Source organism: Pseudorca crassidens, chromosome 3 (genome assembly GCF_039906515.1).
Source record: "Pseudorca crassidens isolate mPseCra1 chromosome 3, mPseCra1.hap1, whole genome shotgun sequence".
Taxonomy (NCBI): domain Eukaryota; kingdom Metazoa; phylum Chordata; class Mammalia; order Artiodactyla; family Delphinidae; genus Pseudorca; species Pseudorca crassidens.
In genome coordinates, this window is record NC_090298.1 from 46,088,415 (window position 1) to 46,111,316 (window position 22,902).

Sequence of the window (22,902 nt, forward strand, 5' to 3'; positions counted from 1 at the left end):
ACCCAGCACAGGTATGCACCCAGGGAAAGATTAAAAAAAGTAAAAGGAACTCAGCAAACATAAACCCTCCTGTTTACCAAAAACATCACCTCTAGCATAACTAGAGGCACTGACTGCTCGGTGATAACTGTTAAGCAGCTGTGGTATCCTGCCCGAGCAGCATAATCATTTGTTCTCTAAATAAGGACTTGTATGAATGGCCACACAAAAGGTTTACTGTCTCTTACTTTCAATCAGTGAAATCGACCTTCCTGTGAAGAAGTAGGAGTAAAAAAATAAGATGAGAAGACCCTATGGAGCTTTAATTAATTAACCCAAATAAATATAACTTAACCACCGAGGAATAATATAATTTTCATGAGGGTCTGACAGTTTTGGTTGAGGTGACTTTGCAGAACAAAAAAGCTTCCTCATGATTAAAATCTAGACCTACTAGTCAAAACACATTATCACTTATTGATCCAAATATTTTGATCAATGGAACAAGTTACCCTAGGGACAACAGCACAATCCTATTCGAGAGTTCATGTTGACAATAGGATTTGCGACCTCGATGTTGGGTCAGGATACCCCAATGGTGTAACCGCTATTAAAGTTTCATTTGTTCAACAATTAAAGTCTTATGTCATCTGAGTTCAGACCAGAGCAATCCAGGTAGGTTTCTATCTATTACATATTTCTCCCAGTACAAAAGGACAAGAGAAATGAGGCCTACCTTTTAAAAGCACCTTAAAATCAGTTAATGATATAATCTTAACATATAGAAAACATTACCCAAGAACAGGGTTTCTTAGGGTGGTAGAGTCTAGTAATTGTGTAAAACTTAAAAATTTATAACCAAAAGTTCAAATCCTCTCCCTAAAAAAATGTTTATAATTAATATCTTTATACTCATTATCGTTATTCTTCTAGCTGTAGCACTCCTAACATTAATTGAATGAAATATTCTAGGCTATGCAACTTCGAAAAGGACCAAATATCTTTGGAACATATGGCCTACTATAACTTATCTCTGATGCAATCAAATTATTCATCAAAGAGCCACTACAACCAGCTACATCTTCTATTTCCATTTTTATTATCACAGCCATTCTAGCCTTAACTTTAGCCCTAAGCATATGAATTCCCCTACCCATACCCTACCTCCTTACTGATATAAACTTAGGGGTATTTTTTATACTAGCTATGCCAAGCCTAGCTGTCTACTCCATCCTATGGTCTGGATGAGCTTCCAATTCAAAATATGCACTAATTGGAGCCCTATGAGCAGTAGCACAAACAATCTCATATGAAGTAACACTAACAAGCATTCTCCTGTCAATCCTTCGAATAAACGGATCCTTTACCCTCTCAACCCTCATCACAACACGAGAACATTTATAAATAATCTTCCCAGCATGACCACTGGCCATAATATGATTTATTTCTACCCTAGCAGAAACCAATCAAGCCCCCTTCAACCTAACAGAAGGAGAATCTGAACTCATATTGGGCTTCAATGTAGAATATGCAGCAGGCTCATTCACTATATTTTTTCTTAGCAGAACATGCCAACAACATCACAACAAATATTTTCCCAACAATCCTCTTTCTAGGAGCCCTGCACAACCTCCACACATCAGAACTATACACAACCAACTTCATTATCAAAACACTACTATCAACAATTTCCTTCTTGTGAATTTGAGCATTCTATCCTTGATTCTGATATGATCAACTCTACTCCGAAAATGTTGGTTTATATCCTTCCCCTACTAGTAAATCCTGTTATTCTTATTATCATCATAACAACCATTATCTCAGGAATAACATAAATGTAGTTACCAGTTGACACTGAATACTTATCTGAATTGGAGTTGAAATAAGTATACTAGCCATTATTCCCATTAAAATAAAAAAATTCAACCCATGAGTCATGGAAGCATCTATTAAACATTTTCTGATACAAGCCACCGCATCATTATTACTTAGAATAGGGTTATAATTAACCTATTATATTCCGGCCAATGAACTATTACAAAAATCTTTAACTCAGCAGCATCAATGGTAATAACAATAGCCCTAATCATAAAACTAGGGCTATCTCCATTCTACTTCTGAGTATCTGAAGTCACACAAGGCATCTCGTTAATAGCAGGCTTAATTTTATTAACATGACAAAACTCGCACCCCTATCAGTATTATACCAAATTTCACCATCCATTAACCTAAGTTTAATACTATCTGTATCTATATTATCAATTATAATTGGAGGATGAGGCAGACTAAATAAACCCAATTACGAAAAATCATAGCCTACTCATCAGTCACCCATATAGGGTGAATAACTATAATAAGTTATTATATTGTATAATCCAACTATAACAATCCTAAATCTACTAATCTATATCATAATAATGTTTACCATATTTATACCATTTATTTATAGCTCAGCCACCACTACACTATCACTATCACAGACATGAAATAAAATGCCCATTCACGACCTTTATTCTAATCACCCTATTATCAGCAGGAGGTCTTCCACCACTATCAGGCTTTATACCAAAATAAATAATCATTCAAGAAAGAACAAAAAATAATAACATTATTTTACCTGCATTAATAGGTATTATGACGTTACTTAATCTATATTTCTTCATATGACTCACATACTCCACAGCACTGACTATATTTCCCTCCACCAACAACATAAAAATAAAATGACAATTTGATTTCACAAAACAAATGATGTTCCTACCAACAGTAATCATTATATCTACAATGCTATTACCACTTACACCAGTCTTTTCAGTAATGGACTAGGAATTTAGGTTAGTATAGACCAAAAGCCTTCAAAACCCTAAATAAGTATAATTTACTTAATTCTTATTTAATAAGGATGGTAAGACTATATCTTACATCAATTGAATGCAAATCAAACACTGTAATTAAGCTAAATCCTCACTAGATTGGTGGGCTCACATTTCCCAGGAAATTTTAGTTAAGGCTAAATACTCTAGTCAACTGGCTTCAAGCTACTTCCCCCACGGTCAGGGAAAAACAGGCAGAAGAAGTCCGGGCAGAATTGAAGCTGCTTCTTTGCAATTCAGTATGTTAGATTGACCACAGGACATGGCAAAAAGAGGACTTAACCCCTGTCTTTAGATTTACAGTCTAATGCTTACTTAACGATTTTACCTGTGCTCATAAACCGCTGATTATTCTCAGCCAACCACAAAGATATTGGTATTTCATATTTATTATTTGGTGCTTGAGCTGGAATAGCAGGCACTACTCTAAGCCTATTAATTCATGCTGAATTAGGTCAACCCGGAACATTACTTGGAGATGATCAAATTTACAATATAGTTGTAACAGCCCACGCAGTTTTAATCATCTTTTTTGTAGTTATACCTATTATAACTGGCGGTTTGGGAGATTGACTAGTCCCATTCATAATTGGAGCACCCCATATAGCCTTCCCCTGCATAAATAATATAAGTGTCTGATACCTTCCATCTTCTTTCACACTATTACTCGCATCATCAATAGGTGAACCTGGCACCGGTACAGGTTGAACCATATATCCACATTTAGCTGGAAACCTAGCCCACGCAGGAGCTTCCGTTGACCTTACCATTTCTTCCCTACATTTAGCAGGTGTTTCCTCAATCTTAGGTGCTATTAAGTTTTTTACTACAATTATTAATATAAAACCACCCACTCTGTCCCAATACCAAACACCACTATTTGTATGATCCATTCTAATTACAGCTGTATTACTATCACTGCCAGTTTTAGCAGCCAGAATTACTATACTATTAACAGACCGAAACCTAGACACAGGGAGAGGTGATCCAATCTTATATCAACACTTATGTTGATTCTTCGGACACCCTGAAGTTTATATTCTTATTTTACCTGGATTTGGAATAATTCCACATATTGTCAGGAAAAAAAGAACCTTTTGGGTATATAGGTATAGTTTGAGTCTTAATGTCAATCAGCTTCATAGGGTTTACCATGGGAGTCCACCATATGTTTACAGTAGGAATAGATGTTGATACACAAGCATATTTTACAGCAGCTACTATAATTTTTGCCATTCCTATATGAGTAAAATATTTAGCTGACTAGTAACACTTCACGGAGGTAATATCAAATGATCCCCTGTCATAATATGAGCTCTTGGCTTCATTTTCCTTTTCACAGTAGAAGGACTAACAGTAATTGTTTTAGTTAATTCAACCCTAAATATTGTCCTTCACAATACATATTATGTAGTTGCACACTTCCACTCTGTATTATCAACAGAAGCAGTATTCACTGTTACAGGAGGCTTCGTACATTTAATCCCACTATTTTCAGGTTATAAACTCAATGAGTCATGAGCAAAAGGTCACTCTGTAATTATATTTGTAGGTGTAAATATAACCTTCTTCCCACAACATTTCCTAGGTCTATCTGGAATACCACAACAATATTCTGACTACCTTGATGCCTACACAACATGAAATAGTATTTCATCAATTGGCTCCTTTATTTCACTAATAGCAGTAATATTAACAATTTTCATAATTTGAGAGGCATTTGCATCAAAATGAGAAGTCTTAACAGTAGGATTAACTACTACAAATTTAGAGTAACTATACTTGATGCCCTCCACCATATCACACATTTGAAGAACCCATTTATGTCAATTTAAAATAGTGAAGAAAGGATGGACTCGAACCCTCTTCTACTGGTTTCAAGCCAATAGCATAACCATTATGTCTTTTTCAATAAATGAGTCATTAGTACAATTTTACATAAGTTTGTCAAAGTTAAATTATAGGTGAAAGTCCTATATATCTCCATGGCGTATTCCCTCCAACTAGGATTTAAAGATGCAACATCACCCATTATAGAAGAACTTCTACACTTTCATGATCATACATTAATAATATTTTTAATTAGCTCTCTTGTTCTTTACATTATTTCACTTATACTAACAACTAAATTAACACATACAAGCACAATAGATGCACAAGAATTAAAAACTATCTGAACAATTTTACCAGCTATTATCATAATTTTAATTGCCTTACCATCATTATGAATTCTTTACATGATGGATAAAATTAATAATCCCTCTCTAACTAAAAACCATAGGACACCAATGATACTGAAGCTATGAATATACAGACTATGAAGACTTAAACTTTGACTTCTATATAATTCCTACATCAGATCTAAAACCAGGAGAATTACGACTATTAGAAGTAGATAGCAGAGTAGTTGTTCCTATAGAAATAACAATCCAAATACTAATCTCCTCAAAAGATGTTTTACACTCATGAGCTATACCTTCACTAGGCCTAAAAACAGATGCCATTCCAGGAAGCATGACCAGGTCTATATTACGGACAATGCTCGGAAATTTGTGGGTCATAGCTTTATGCCCATCGTCCTTGAATTAGTACCACTAAAATACTTTGAGAAATGATCTGCATCAATACTATAAATACGTTAAGAAGCTAAATAACGTTAACCTTTTAAGTTAAAGCTTGGGAGTTAATCCTCCCCTTAATGATATGCCGCAACTAGATACATCAACATGATTTATTACTATCCTATCAATAATTCTAGTCCTATTCATTATATTTCAACTAAAAATTTCAAAACATATTTACTATTCAAACTATTCATTATATTTCAACTAAAAATTTCAAAACATATTTACTATTCAAACCCAGAATCAATATTACCAAAACACTAAAACAACCCACTCCTTTAGAAATAAAATGAATGAAAATTTATTTGCTTCTTTCATTAACAGGGCTTCCTGTTGTTATCTTAATTATCATATTTCCAAGCGTTCTATTTCCTACACCTAATCGACTAATCAAGCATATAACTTCTATTCAAAAGTGATTAGTTCAAATAACATCAAAACAAATAACAGCTATTCACAATCACAAAGTACAAACCTGAACACTAATACTAATATCACTCATTTATCAGATCAACAAATCTACTAGGAGTACTACCACATTCATTTACACCTACTATACAACTCAATAAATCTAGGCATGGCAGTTCCCCTATGGGCAGGGACTGTAATTACAGACTTTTGTCACAAAGTAAAAACATCCCTAGCTCACTTTCTACCACAAGGAACACCAGTTCCTCTTATTTCCATACTAGTTATCATTGAAACTATCAGTTTATTTATTCAATCAATAACCCTGGCCATACACTTGACAGCTAACATCACAGGACACCTGTTGATTCATTTAATTGGAGGAGCAACTCCAGCATTACTAAATATTAGCACTGCCACAGCCTTAATTACATTTATTATCCTTATCTTCCTCACCATTCTCAAATTTGCTGTTGCCATCATTCAAGCCTACATATTTATCCTACTAGGAAGCCTTTACTTACACAATAATACATAATGACCCACCAAACCCATGCATATCATATAGTAAACCCCAGTCCCTGGCCCTTCACAGGAGCTCTTTCAGCCCTGCTAATAACATCAGTCTTAATTATGTGATTTCACTTTAATTCAACATTATTGTCACCAAGCCCACTAACAAATACCTTAACAATATATCAATGATGTTGAGACACCATCCAAGAAAGCACTTTCCAAGGCCATCATATACCAATTGTTCTAAAAGGACTTTGATATGGAATAATCCTATTATTTCATAAGTCCTCTTTCTTTACTGGCTTTTTCTAAGTTCTTTAACCACTCAAGCCTTGCCTCCACACCTGAGCTAGGAGGATGCTGACCACCAACAGGCATCTGTCCCCTAAATCCACTAGAAGTTCAACTCATCAATACCTCTGTACTATTAGCCTCTGGGGTATCCATTACCTGAGTCCACTACAGCCTCATAGAAGGAAACTGCAAACACATGATTTAAACTCTTTTTATTACAATTGCTTTAGGTGTTTTTTTACACTTCTACAAGCCTCAGAATATTATGAAGCATCTTTTACAATCTCAGATGGAGTGTATGTATCAACTTTCTTCATAGCTATAGGATTTCACAGACTACATGTAATTATTGGCTCTACCTTCCTTATTGTCTGCCTCTTATGTCAATTAAAACATCATTTTACATCTAATCATCATTTAGTCTTCAAAGTCACTGCCTGATACTGACATTCTGTAGATGTACTATGACTATTCCTTTATGTATCTATTTTTTGATGAGGATCTTATTCTTTTAGTATTAAATAGTACAATTGACTTCCAATCAGTTTTGGTATAATCTGAAAAAGAATAATAAACCTGATACTGACATTAATTACAAATATAGCACTAGCCTCATTTCTTGTATTCGTCGCATTTTGACTCCCTCAATTAAATATTTATACAGAAAAAGCAAGTCCCTATGAGTGCGGATTTGACCCCCATAGGATCAGCCCATCTACTCTTTTCCATAAAATTTTTCCTAGTAGCTACTACATTTCTCCTTTTCAACTTAGAAACTGATCTTCTTTTACCCCTACCATAAGCATCTCAAACAATCTAAAAACTATACTCATTATAGCACTATTCCTAATCTTATCACTAGCAACAAGCCTAGACTACAAATAAATCCAAAAAGGACTAGAATGAACTGAATATGGTAATTAGTTTAAAATAAAATAAATGATTTTGACTCATTAGAATATGATTAAGTTCATAATTACCAAATGCCTTTAGTATATATAAATATTGTTACAGTATTTATAGTATCTCTCATAGGGTTATTAATATATCAGTCTCATCTAATATCCTCACTACTATGCCTAAAAGATATAATATTATCACTATTTATTATAGCAACCCTAATAATCCTAAACACAAATTTTACCTTGGCCAGCATAATACCAATCGTTCTGCTACTCTTCACTGTCTTCAAAGCTGCACTCAGACTATCCCTACTGGTAATAGTATCAAACACATATGGCACTGATTACGTACAAAACCTTAAACATCTCTAATGTTAAAAATTATTATCCTTGCAATTATATTAATACCACCAGCATGACTATCAAAAAGCAACATAATCTGAATTAACACTACAGTACATAGCCTATTAATTCGTTTCATAAGCCTTTCTCTCCTAAACCAATTCAACGACAAAAATCTTAACTTTCACTAGTTTTTCCTCCAACTCCTTATTAGCACCATTTTTAATTTTAACATGACTCTTACCATTAATACTAATAGCCAGCCAATTTCACCTGTTCAAAGAATCATTAACCTGGAAAAAAATTATATATTACTATGCTAGTAAAACTACAAATATTCCTAATTATAACATTTACTGGCACACAGAACAAATCTTATTTTACATTTTATTTGAAGCAACACTAGTCCCAACACTTATCTTCATTACCCAATAGGGCAATCAAACAGAACAACTTAATGCAGGACTTTATTTCTTATTTTATACACTAGTAGGGTCCCTCTCACTCTTAGTAGCATTAGTATATATTCAGAGTATCACAGGCTCATTAATTTTCTAATAATCCAATATTGAACTCAAGCAATATCCAACACCTGATCCAACGTTTTCATATGATTAGTATGCATAACAGCCTTTATAGTAAAAATACCCCTATATGGTCTCCACTTTTGATTACCTAAAGCACATGTAGAAGCCCCCATTGCAGGGTCTATAGACCTTGCAGCCATACTGCTAAAACTCAGAGGTTATGGTATATTGCTAGTTACAAAAATATTAAATCCATTAACGGACTTTATATCATATCCCTCCCTCATACTCTCTTTATGAGGAATAATTATAACCAGTTCAATTTGCTTAATGCCAAACAGACCTAAAATCACTATTCCTCTGTTAGTTATATAGCTTTAGTTATCGTAGCTATTCTTATCCAACACCTTGAAACTATATAGAAGCTACCACTCTAATAATTGCTCACAGCCTCACATCATCTACACTATTCTGCTTAGCAAATTCAAATTATGAAAGTATCCACAGCCAAACAATAATTCTAGCCTGAGACTTACAGACATTTCTCCCATTAATTTCAACATGATGACTATTAGCAAGCCTAACAAACTTAGCTCTATCCCCAACTACCAACCTATCAGAGTTATTTGTAGTAATATTACATATTATTTCATGATCAAACATTACCATTATCTTAATAGCAATTAATATAATTACTGCCCTATACTCCCTATATATGTTAACCATAACACAATGAGACAAATATACACATAATATCAACAATATCAAACCATCATTTGCACTAGAAAATGCCCTCATAACCCTTCACCTGTTACCTCTATTACTCCTATCATTAAACCCCAAAATCATTTTAGGGCCCTTGTACTGTAAATTTAGTTTAAAAAAACACTAGATTGTAAATCTAGTAACAGAAGACTAGATCTTCTCATTTACCAAAAAATTATGCAAGAACTGCTAATTCATGCCTCCATACCTAACAGTATGGTTTTTTCAAGCTTTTAAACGATAGCAGCGACTTCCCTGGTGGCACAGTGGTTAAGAATCCGCCTGCCAATGCAGGGGACACAGGTTCAAGCCCTGGTCCAGGATGATCCCGTATTCCACGGAGCAACTAAGCCCATGTGCCACAACTACTGAGCCTGTGCTCTAGAGCCCAAGATTCACAACTACTAAGCCTGTGTGCCACAACTACTGCATCCTGCATGCCTAGAGAGACTGTGCTCCACAACAAAGAGTAGCCCTCACTTGCTGCAACTAGAGAAAGCCCGCACACAGCAGCAAAGACCCAATGCAGCCACTAAATAAATAAATTTATTTTTTTTAAAAAAAAGGATAGCAGTTATCCATTGGTCTTAGGAACCAAAAAATTGGTACAACTCCCAATAAAAGTAATAAACTTATTTACCTTCTTAACACTAGTCACACTATTTATCTTAACAATTCCAATTACAATAACAAACTGTAACATTTACAAAAGTAACATATATCCACCCTACATAAAAGCCACTATTTCATATGCTTTTATTACCAGCCTAATTCCAAAAATGTTTATTCACACAGAATAAGAAATAATTATCTCAAACTGACATCGAATCACAGTCCAATGGAAAAATAAACAAATTGGACTACATCAAACTACAAAGCTTCTGCACAGCAAAGAAAATCATTAACAAGATGAAAAGACAATCTACTTCAAGAGAGACCACGATAGTGAGAGGCCCGTGCACCGTGATGAAGAGTGACCCCCACTTGCCACTAGAGAAAGCCCTTGCACAGAAATGAAGACGCAACACACCAAAAATAAATAAATTAATAAACTCCTACCCACAACATCTTCTTTAAAAAAAAAAAAAAGGCAATCCACTTAATGAGAGAAAATATTTGCCAGTCATATATCTGACAAGGGGTTAATATGCAGAATATATTAAAAAACTCATAAACTCAATAGCAGAAAAAGTATGATTTTTAAAAATGGGCAGAAGATCTGAATAGACATGTTTCCAAAGAAGAGATACAGATGAACAAGAGGTACATGAAAAGACGCTCAGCATCACTAATCATCAGGGAAATGTAAATCAAAACCACAATGAGATATTACCTCACACCTGTTAGAATGGCTATTATCAAAAAGAAAAGGTCCCCCGAGCTGCAGTGTCAGCACAGCAGTTTCACACTAGGAACTCTGGTCTGAAGTGCCTGGGGACAAGGTCTCTGCACATGGCACCATATGAATAAGTGAAACTAGAGAAAGAACAAAGGGAAAAAAATACATATATGTATATATGAGAAAAAGAAGACCAGAAAAGAGTGAGCAACCTGCCCAAGGTCACAAACAACCACACTCAGTAACACTGAAAGCAACATAAAGACTGGGTAAAAGAGGAAAGAATCCCCATCACTTTCTAGCATCAACAAGCCCCTGTGTCTCTATCCACCACAGTGAGAAACCAGAAGGTGTTGGAGACAAGATGGCCTAGCAGGACTTGAGTTCAACTCCTCTTACAAAAACACCAAAATCACAGCTAACTGCTGAACAACCATTGACAAAAAAGACTGGAACCTACCAAAAAGGATATTCTACATCCAAAGACAAAGAAGAAACCACAATGAGACAGTAGGAGGAGGGCATTTGCAATACAATCCAACCCTATACCCGCTGGGTGGGCAAAACACAAACTGGAAAATAATTATATTGCAGAGGTTCTCATACAGGAGTGAGAGTTCTGAGCCCCACCTCAGGGTCCCCAGCCTGAGGGTATGGAAATGGGAGGAGGAGCCCCCTGAGCATTTGGCTTTGAAGGCCAGTGGGGCTTGGAACTCCACAGGACTAGGGGAAACAAACTCCACACTTGGAGGCACACACAAGGTATCATGCACACCAGGACTGAGGGAAAAAGGAGTGACTTCATAGGATCATAGGCCAGACCTACCTGCTTGTCTTGGAGGGTCTCCTGGGGAGGTGGGGGTGGCAGCTGTGGTTCACTGTGGGGACAAGGACACTAGTGGCAGAGGTACTGGGCAGTACTCATTAGCATGAACTCTCCTAGAGGCTGCCATTTTGTCATCAATACCCAGCCTCACCCAACAGCCTGTAGACTCCAGTGTTGAGACACATCAGGCCAAACAACAAACAGGGTGGGAACACAGCCCCACCCATCAGCAGCCAGGCTGCCTAAAGTCTTCCTGAGCTCACAGCAGCCTCTATACATATCACTTGACACAGCCCTGCCCACCAGAGGGATGAGACACAATCCTTCCCACCAGGAAGCCTGCACATGACTCTTAGACCAGCCTCACCCACCAGGGGGCAGACTCTAGATGCAAAAGGAACTACAATCCTGCAGCATGCAGAATGAAGACTTTAAACAGAGAAAGTTAGACAAAATGAGAGGGCAGAGGAATATATTCCAGATGAAGCAACAAAATATAACCCCAGAAGAACAACTAATTAAAGTGGAGATAGGCAATATACCTGAACAAGAATTCAGAGTAATGATAGTAAAGATGATACAAGATATCAGAAAAAGAATGGAGGAACAGATTGAGAAGATACAAGAAATGATTAACAGAGAGCTAGAAGATATAAGGAACAAAAAAACAGAGGTGAACAATACAATAACTGAAATAAAAAAAAAAAAACACTAGAAGGAATCAATAGCAGAATAAATGAGGAGGAAGAACGATAAGTGAGCTGGAAGACAGAATGATGGAAATCACTGCCACAGAAGAGAACAAAGAAAAAAGAATGAAAAGGAATGAGGACAGTTTAAGAGACCTCAGGACAATATTAAACACACCAACATTATAGGGTTCTGAGGAGGAGAAGAGAGAGAAAGGGCCTGAGAAAATATTTGAAGAGGTAATAACCAAAAACTTCCCCAACATGGGAAAAGAATCACTCAAGTCCAGGAAGTGCAGAGAGTTGCATACAGGATAAACCCAAGGAAGAATATGCCGAGACACATTTTAACACATTATTGACCGGAGATGTATTAATAAGTCTTTTGTTATCTGAACATTACTGATCGGAAATGTATCAATACGTTTTTAGAGAGTGATATAATTAACATCACCGTGTGAAATTGTTAGAGCTTAAAATTGATCAAGGGTTCATTATACAACTTATGATTGTTGTTATCATTCACATTTTGCTCCATCAGGTTTTTGTTCCAACTTTGTGTATATTATAAATGCAAGTTTATTACTATAAAATTTTCAAAAATTACACATCAGAAAATTTTGAGTGAAGAATAATTTTTCAGTGAATTTTATTTATATACTTTCTGATTGTCCGAGTGACATATATACTACTGTCTCAGAAGATGATAGTTCTTCAGAATATAGCTCTGATTCAGACAATGTGAATATTAGACCAAAAAAAGACAAAAAATTTTAGTGATTGATTCTGATATGGAAAGTGAAAATGAAACTCATGGTGCTGTAGAATGCTCCTTTGCTTCTACAGAAGAGTGGATGGGGACAACATTTCATGAAAATTAGAAGACTTTACAGGTGTGCCAGGGGTAACTATTGAATGTAATAACCTGCAAAATGTCAGTGAAATAACAATTTTTTGTGTGTGTGTGCAGTACGCGGGCGTCTCACTGTTGTGGCCTCTCCCGTTGCAGAGCACAGGCTCCGGACGCGCAGGCTCAGCGGCCATGGCTCACGGGCCCAGCCGCTCCGTGGCATGTGGGATCTTCCCGGACCGGGGCACAAACCTGCATCGCCTGAATCGGCAGGCAGACTCTCAACCACTGCGCCACCAGGGAAGCCTGAAATAACAATTTTTGGTAACGACTTTTTCGAGTTGGTCACTTCTCAAAAAACTTGTATTGGCAACAGAATGAAAAATCATATAAAAAGTATGACAAGGCTTTAAAATGGACTGATGTAACCAATAGTGACATGAAGAAGTTTCTTGGATTAATAATTTTGATAGCACAAATAAGAAAGTCACACTGGAAAGAATACTGGCCGACTTATCCCTTACTTGAAACACCGATCTTTTCAAAGATTATGACGAGAAGAAGGTTCGAACAAATAATGACATTTCTTCACTTTCATGATAACTTGGAAACTCCACTTCTTGCAGACAGAATTTCAAAAGTTAAACTTCTTTTGGATTATTTTCTTCCAAAATTTCAATCGATCTATATACCCAAACAAAAGCTATCACTTGATGAGGCAATGATAAAATGGAGAGGATGACTCCGATTCAAAACGTATAATTCTGGAAAACTTACAAAATATGAAATTTTGGTCAGGATGTTTAGTGAAAGTGAAACTGGATGTATATGCAAACTTGAGATTTAGAAGGGTAAAGGAAAGAAACTGCAAGAAACAATATTATCAGTCCTACAACCTTATCTTGGTTCATGGCATGATATTTAGCAAGACAATTATTACAACAATGTGTCCACATCTGAAATATTGTTGAAGAATAAAACCAGAGTCTGTGGGACTATAAGAGAGAATCATGGTCTACTAAACTAATTAAAGGAGAAATCTAAAAATCTACAGAGGGGAGAAATGACATTCTTACAGAAGGGAGAAGTGATTCTTCTTATATGGAAAGACAAGAAGCTAGCCTGCATGGTGACAACTATTCATGTTGCCTCCATAGCATCTATAGGAAAGGAAGACAGGAGGACCGGCCATGAGATAACTAAGTCCACTTGTATGTTAGAGTATAATAAATATAGGAAAGTAATTGATTGATCTGATCAATATCTAGCAAACTTCAATATCCTCCAGAAAACTCAAAAATGATATAAGAAAGTGGGTGTCTATTTGAGTAACTGCAGTTTATTCAATGTGTTTAAAATTTATTGTAGCCTTAATGCACAGAATAAAATGACTTACAAGCAATTTTTGTTAGCAGTAGCTAGAGAATAGGTAACTGACCATTCTTGTGAATGTAGTGGTAGTTCCACACCTGGTTCTTCTTGTGGTGTTTCTAAAAGAGCCCCCTACAAAGATCCACCTTGTTGACAATAAATAAAATAAATAATAAATAAAATATAAAAAAATAAATAAAATAAATAAATAAAAGAACATAATCTAGAGGAAATAATACCAACAGGACAAAAAAAAAAAAAACCCTCCAGAAAGTGTAGAGTCTGCTCTTCAAGGGAAAAGTGCAGTGAAACACAGTATATTTGTAACAGATATTCTGTTCCCCTGCACAGAGGTGCCTGCTGTACTGCCTATCACAGTCTAACAAAATATTAGAATGCTTTAGTAAGACACATAAAAGTTTCAAATAAATACATTAAGTGCAAAAAAAGTTGTTGATATTTACACACATGTGGGTGTTTCAATATTCACTTACATAAGAAATCACTGGGCACAGGTGTTAGTTTCTGCAAAAATCCCCTGGTCGATAACGTGTGAATCAAACTGACAAAAATTAAACACAAAGAAAAAATATTAAAAGCAACAAGGGAAAAGCAACAAATTACACACAAGGGAAACCCCATAAGGATGTGAGCTGATTTTTCAGCAAAAACTCTGCAGGCCAGAAAAGAGTGACATGATATATTTAAAGTGATGAAAGGGAAAACCTACAAGTAAGAATACTCTACCCAGCAAGGCTCACATTCAGATTCAGTGGAGAACTCAAAAGCTTTACGGACAAGCAAAAGCTAAGAGAATTTAGCACTACAAAACCAGCTCTACAACAAATGCTAAAGGAACTTCTCTAGGTGGAAAAAAAAAAGGCCAAAACCAGAAACAAGATAATTATGAATGGAAAAGCTCAATGGTAAAAGCAAATATAGAGTAAATGTAGGAAATCCCCCAAATGCAATATGATATCAAAACCGGCAATCATGAGAAGAGAATACAAATGCAGGATGTTGGAAGTGCATTTGAAATTAAGACACCAGCAATTTAAAACAATCTTGTGTGTGTGTGTATATATATATATATATATATAGAGAGAGAGAGAGAGAGAGACTTCTGTATCAAAACCTCATGGTAACTGCAATCCAAAAATCTACAGTAGATACACACACAATAAAAGAAAAAGGAATCCAAACTCAACACAAAAGACAGTCATCAAATCACAAGAGAACAGAATAGGAAGGCAAGAAAAAAGACCTACAAAAACATATCCAAAACAATTAACCAAATGGCAATAAGAACATACATATCAGTAATTACCTTAAATGTAAACAGATAAATGCTCCAACCAAAAGACATAGACTGGCTGAATGGATACAAAAACAAGATCTGTATATATGCTGTCTACAAGAGACCCACTTCAGATCTAGGGACATATAAAGACTGACAGTCAGGGATGTAAAAAAGTATTCCATATAAATGGAAATCAAAACAAAGCTGGAGGGCTTCCCTGGTGGCGCAGTGGTTGAGAGTCCGCCTGCCGATGCAGGGGACAGGGGTTTGTGCCCCAGTCCAGGAGGATCCCTCATGCCACGCAGCGGCTGGGCCCATGAGCCATGGTTGCTGAGCCTGCACATCCGGAGTCTGTCCTCCACAACGGGAGAGGCCACAGCAGTGAGAGGCCTGCGTACCGCAAAAAAAGAAAGCTGGAGTAATAATACTCATATCAGACAAAACAGACTTTAAAATAAATAGTTACAAGAGACAATGAAGGACATTAATAATGATCAAGGGATCAATCCAAGAAGAAGGTATAACAATTGTAAATATATATGCAACCGAAATAAGAGCAGCTCAATATATAAGGCAAATGCTAACAGCCATAAAAGGAGAAATTGACAGTAACACAATAATAGTGGGAGATTTTAACACCCCACTTACATCAATGGAGAGATCATCTAGACAGAAAACCAATACTGTCTTAAATGACACATTAGACCAAATATACTTAATAGATATATAAAGAACATTCCAACCAAAGGCAGCCAAATACATATTCTTTTCAAGTGCACATGCAACATTCTCCAAGACAGATCACATGCTAAGCCATAAAACAAGGCTCAGTAAATTTAAGAAAATTGGAATCATATCAAACATCTTTTCCAACCACGTCACTATGAGATTAACATTCAACTACAAGAAAATAAAAACTATAAAAAACACAAACATGTGGAAGCTAAACAATATGCTACTAAACAACCAATGGATCACTGTAGAAATCAAAGACGAAGTCAAAAAATACATAAGAGACAAATGAAAATGAAAGCATGATCATCCAAAACCTATGGGATGCAGCAAAAGGTGTTCTAAAAGGGAAGTTTATAGCAATACAATCTTATCTCAGGAAACAAGAAAAATCCCAAATAAACAACGTAACTTTACATCTAAAGCAACTAGAGAAAGAAAAACAAACAAAACCCAAAGTTAGTAGTAGGAAAGAAATCATAAAATCAGAGCACAAATAAATGAAATAGAGATGAAGAAAACAATAGAAAAAATCAATGAAACTAAAAGCTGGTTCTGTGAAAATATAAACAAAATTGATAAACCTTTAGCCAGATTCATCAGGTACAAAAGGGAGAGGGCTCAAATCAATAAAATTAGAAATAAAAAAGGAGAAGTTACAATGGACACCACAGAAATACAAAGGATCATAAGAGACTACTACAAGCAACTATATACCAATAAAATGGAAAACCTAGAAGCAATGGACAAATTCTTAGAAAAGTACAATCTCCCGAGATTGAACCAGGAAGAAATAGAAAATATGAACAAACCAATCACAAGCACTGAAACTGTGATTTAACACCTCCCAACAAACAGAAGTCCAGGACCAGATGGCTTCACAGGCGAATTCTATGAAATATTTAGAGGAGAGTTTACACCTATCCTTCTGAAACTATTCCAAAAAACTGCAGAGGAAGGAATGCTCCCAAACTCATTCTATGAGGCCACCATCACCCTGATACAAAAACCAGTCAAAGATACCACAAAGAAAGAAAATTACAGGCCAATATCACTGATGAACATAGATGCAAAAGTCCTTGGTAAAATACTAGCAAATCAAATCCAACAATACATTAAAAAGATCACACACTATGATCAAGTGGGATTTACCCAGGGATGCAAGGATTTGTCAGTATGCGCAAATCAGTGTGATACACAATATTAACAAATTGAAGAATAAAAATCATATGATCATCTCAATAAAGGCAGAAAAATCTGTTGACAAAATTCAACAACCATTTATGATAAAAACTGTACAGAAAGTGGGCATAGAGGGAATGTACTTCAACATAATAAAGGGCTATATATGACAAACCTACAGCTAACAAAATAATTAATGGTGAAAAGCTGAAAACATTTCCTCTAAGATCAGGAATAAGACAAGGATGTCCACTCTTGCCGCTTTTATTCAACATAGTTTTGGAAGTCCTAGCCACAACAATCAGAGAAGAAAAGGAATCCATATTGGAAAAGAAGAAGTAATATTGTCACTGTTTGCAGATGGCATGATACTATACATAGAAAATCCTAAAGATGCTACAAGCAAACTACTAAAGCTCATCAGTGAATTTGGTAGTTACAGGATACAAAATTAATACACAGAAATCTGTTGCATTGCTATAAACTAACAAGGAAAGATAAGAAAGAGAAATTAAGGAAATAATCCACTTACCACCACATCAAAAGGAATAAAATACCTAGAAATAACCCTACCTAAAGAGGAAAAAGATCTGTACTCTGAAAACTATAAGATACTGATGAGAGAAATAGAAGATCACACAAGCACATACCATGTTCTTGGATTGGAAGAATCAATATTGTGAAAATGACTATACTACCCAAGGCAATCTACAGATTTAATGCAATCCCTATCAAATTACCAATGTCTTTTTTTGGAGATCCAGAAAAAAAAAAAACTTAAAATTTGTATGGAAACATAAAAGACCCTAAATACCCAAAGCAATCTTGAGAAAGAAAAATGGAGCTGGAGAAATCAGGCTCCTTCACTTCAGACTATACTATAAAGCTACAGTAATAAAAATAGTATGGTACTAGCACAAAGACAGACTGGTAGATCAATGGAACAGGATAGAAAGCCCAGAAATAAACCCACACACCTTTGGTCAATTAATCTATGACAAAGGAGGCAAGACTATACAATGTAGAAAAGACAGTTTCTTCAATAAATGTTGCTGGGCAAACTGGACAGCTACATGTAAAAGAATTAAATTGGAACATCCTTTAATACCATACACAAAAATAAACTCAAAATGGACTAAAGACCTAAATGTAAGACTGGACACTACAAAACTCTTAGAGGAAAACATAGGCAGAACACACTGACATAAATCACAGCAATATCTTTTTGGATGCACCTCCTGGAGTAATAAAAAAATTTTTTAAATAAACAAATGAGGCCTCATTAAATTTAAAAGACTTTGCACGCAAAGGAAATCATAAACAAAGCAAGAGAACCCACAAAATGGGAGAAAATATTTGCAAATTATGTGACAGACAAGAGACTAATCTCCAAAATCTACAAACAGCTCATGCAGCTTAACATCAAAAAACAACCCAATCAACAAATGGGCAGAAGATCTAAATAGACATTTCTCCAAAGAAGACATACAGATGTCCAAAAAGCAATATAAAGATGCTCAACATTGCTAATTATTAGAGACACGCAAATCAAAACTACAATGAGGTATCACCTCACACCAGTCAGAATGGTGTTCCATCTCTTCCATCCAACATGGGAATGTAAATTGGTACAACTGTTATGGAGAACAGTATGGAAGTTCCTTTAAAAACTAAAAATAGAGCTGCCATATGAACGAGCAATCCCACTCCTGGGTTTTTTCCAGAGAAAACCATAATTTAAAAAGGTACATGCACCCCCATGTTCATTGCAGCACTATTTACAATAGCTAGGACATGGAAGCAACCTAAATGTCCATCAACAGAGGAATGGATAAGAAGATGAGGTATATATATACAATGGAATATTACTCAGCCATTAAAAAAATGAAATAATGCCATTTGCAGCAACATGGATGGACCTGGAGATTATCAGATGGAACAATTGAAATCAATTCCTCTAAGATCAGGAATAAGACAAAGATGCTTACTCTAACCACTCCTACTTAATATAGTACTGGAAATCCTGGCTGAAGCAACAAGGAAGACAAAGAAATAAAAGACATCCAAAATGGAAAGGAAGAAGTAAAATTGTTGTTATTTGGTGATGATATGATTTTATATACAGAAAATATCAGTCAGCCAAAACTTTTATAATTAATCAATGATTTCAGTAAAGTTGCAGGATACAAAAATTAACATACAGAAATAATTTGCATTTTTATACTAATGATGAAAGATCCTAAAAAGAAATAAAACTTCCCCATTCACAATGGCATCAAAAACAATACTTAGGAATAAATATTCCTAATAAATATATTAGGAATAAATATAACCAAGGAGGTTAATGATCTATACAATGAAATCTATAAGACTTTGATGAAAGAAATCAAAGGATACACAAAAGACACCTGTGTTTATGGATGGAAAGAATATTGTTTAAATGTCCATGCTACCCAAAACCATTTACAGATTCATACAAACCCCATCAGAATACCAAAATTATTCTTCACTAAAATAGAAGAAACAATTCTAGAATTTATGTAGAACCACAAAAGACCCCAAATAGCCAAGGCAGTCCAGAGAAAAAAGAAAGTCTGAGGTACCATGCTTCTTGATGTCAAGCTATACTACAAAGAATGACACAGTCACAAAAATAGATGCATAAACCAACAGAACACAATCCAGAGCACAGATTTAAATTCTGGCATATATGTTCAACTAATATTTGACAAGGGAGCCAAGAACACTCAACGGGGAAAGAATAATCTTTTCAATGAATGATGCTGGGAGAAAGGGAGAAACACGAGCAGAGCAATTAAACTGGACCTCTATCTCATGCCACTCACAATAATTAACCTTGAAATGGGTCAAAGACTTAAATGTAAGACCTGATACCATAAAACTACTAGAAGCAAACATAGGGGAAAAACTCCTTAATATTGGTCTTGACAATGATTGTTTGGACATGATGCTAAAATCACAAACAACAAAAAGCAAAATAAATAAACAGATAAACAATAAAATGAAAAGACATTCTACATAATAGGAGATTTTTACAAACCATATATTAAGAGGTTAATATTCAAAATATATAAATAACTCATAAAATAACAAAAAGACAGTCCAATTTTCTAAATGGACAGAACAACTAAAGAGACATTTTCCCAGAGAGTACATCAAAATGGCCAATGGATATATGAAAAGATGCTCAACATCTATAATCATCAGAAGAGTGCAAATCAAAACCACAATGAGATATCACCTCACACCTGTTAGAATGGCTATTATCAAGAAATCAAGAGACAACAGAGGCTGGCGAAGATATGGTGAAAAGTGTAGGAATGCAAATTGGTCCAACCACTATGGAAATTAATATGGAAGTTCCTCAAAAAATTAAAAATAGAAATACTATAAGATCATGCAATTCCAATTCTGGGTATATAACATGTGGAATAATAGAAAAAATATAGATAGATAGATAGATAGATAGCTATAGATTCTGCCCCTGCTTCCTGGCACAGAGCTCCTTAAACTGTTTTTCTTTTTCCCAAAATTTTAATTGAAGTATAGTTGATTTACAATGTTATATTAGTGTCAGGTGTACAGCATAGTAATTCAGTACTTATACAGATTATACTCCATTAAAAGTTATTACAAGGTATGGGCTATAATTCCCTATGCTAGACAATATATCTTTGTTGCTTATCTAATTTATACATAGTTGTTTGTATCTCAATTTCATACCCCTAATTTGACTCTCCCATGTTCCCTCTCCTCATTGGAAACCACTAACTTGTCCTCTTTATCTTTGAGTCTGCTTTATTGTTATATTAACTAGTTTTATTTTTAGATTCTACATGTAAGTGATATCATACAGTATTTGTCTTTCTCTTATTTCATTTAGCATAATACCCTTCAAGTCTATCCATGTTGTTTCAAATGGCAATATTGCATTTTTAAGGATGAGTAGTATTCCAGTGTGTGCGTGTTTGTATCACACCTTCTTGATCCATTCATCTGTTGATGGGCACATATTGCTTCCATATCTTGGCTCTTGTAAATAATGCTGCTATGAACATTATGGTGCATGTATCTTTTTGAATTAGCGTTTTCATTTTTTTCGGATATATAGCCAGGAGTAGAATTCCTGGATCATATTGTAGTTCTATTTTTAGTTTTATGAGGAACCTCCATACTGTTTTCTACTGTGACTGCACCAATTTACATTCCCACCAACAGTGTACAAGGGTGCCCTTTCCTCCACATCCTTGCCAACATTTGTTATTTGTGGTCATTTTGATGATAGCCATTCTGACAGGTGTGAGGTGATAGCTCATTGTGGCTTTGATTTGCATTTCTCTGATGATTAATGATGTTGAGCGTCTTTTCATGTGCCTGTTGGCCATCTGTATGTCTTCTTTGGAAAAATGTCTATTTAGGTATTCTGCCCATTTTTTAATTGTGTTGTTTGATATTGAGTTGTATGACCTGTTTATATGTTATGGATATTAATCACTTATCAGTTATTTTATTTGCAAATATTTTCTCTAATTCAGTATATTGTCTTCTATTTCTTGTAAAGCTGGTTAGTGGTGCTGAACTCTTAACTCGTGCTTGTCTTGAAGATTTGGATCTCCCTATCAAATCTGAATGAGAACCTAGCCAGGTTGAAGATTCTTGGTTGTAGGTTTTTCTCTTTCATCACTTTAAATATATCACCCCACTCCCTTCTGGCCTGCAGAGTGTCTGCTGAAAAGTCAGTTCATAGCCTTACGGGAGTTCTCTTATATGTTATTTGTTACTTTTCCCTTGCTACTTTTAATATTCTCTCTTTAATTTTTGCCATATTAATTACCATGTGTCTTGGTGTGGTCCTCTTTGGGCTAATCCTGTAAGGCAGCAGTCCCCAACCTTTTGGCCCCAGGACCAGTTTTGTGGAAGGCAATTTTTCCACAGACCGGGGTGGGTTGGAGCGATGGTTCAGGCGGTAATGTGAGCAATGGGGAGTAATGTGGAGCGACAGATGAAGTTTGCTTGCCTGCCCACCACTCACCTCCTGCTGTGCAGCCTGGTTCCTAACAGGTCATGGACCAGTACTGGTCCATGGCCCGGGGGTTGGGGACCCCTGCTGTAAGGGGATCTCTGCACTTCCTGGACTTGAATGTCTGTTGCCTTTCCCAGATTAGGGAAGTGTTCAGCTACCATGTCTTCAATTATGTCTTCTGCTCCTTTCTCTCTCTCTTCTCATTCTGGGACCACTATAATGTGAATATTAGTGTTTGATGTTGTCACAGATGTCTCTTAAACTGTCCTTTTTCTTTTCCTGTTCAGCATCAATGATTTCCACTACTCGTCTTCCAGCTCACTAATCCATTCCTCCATA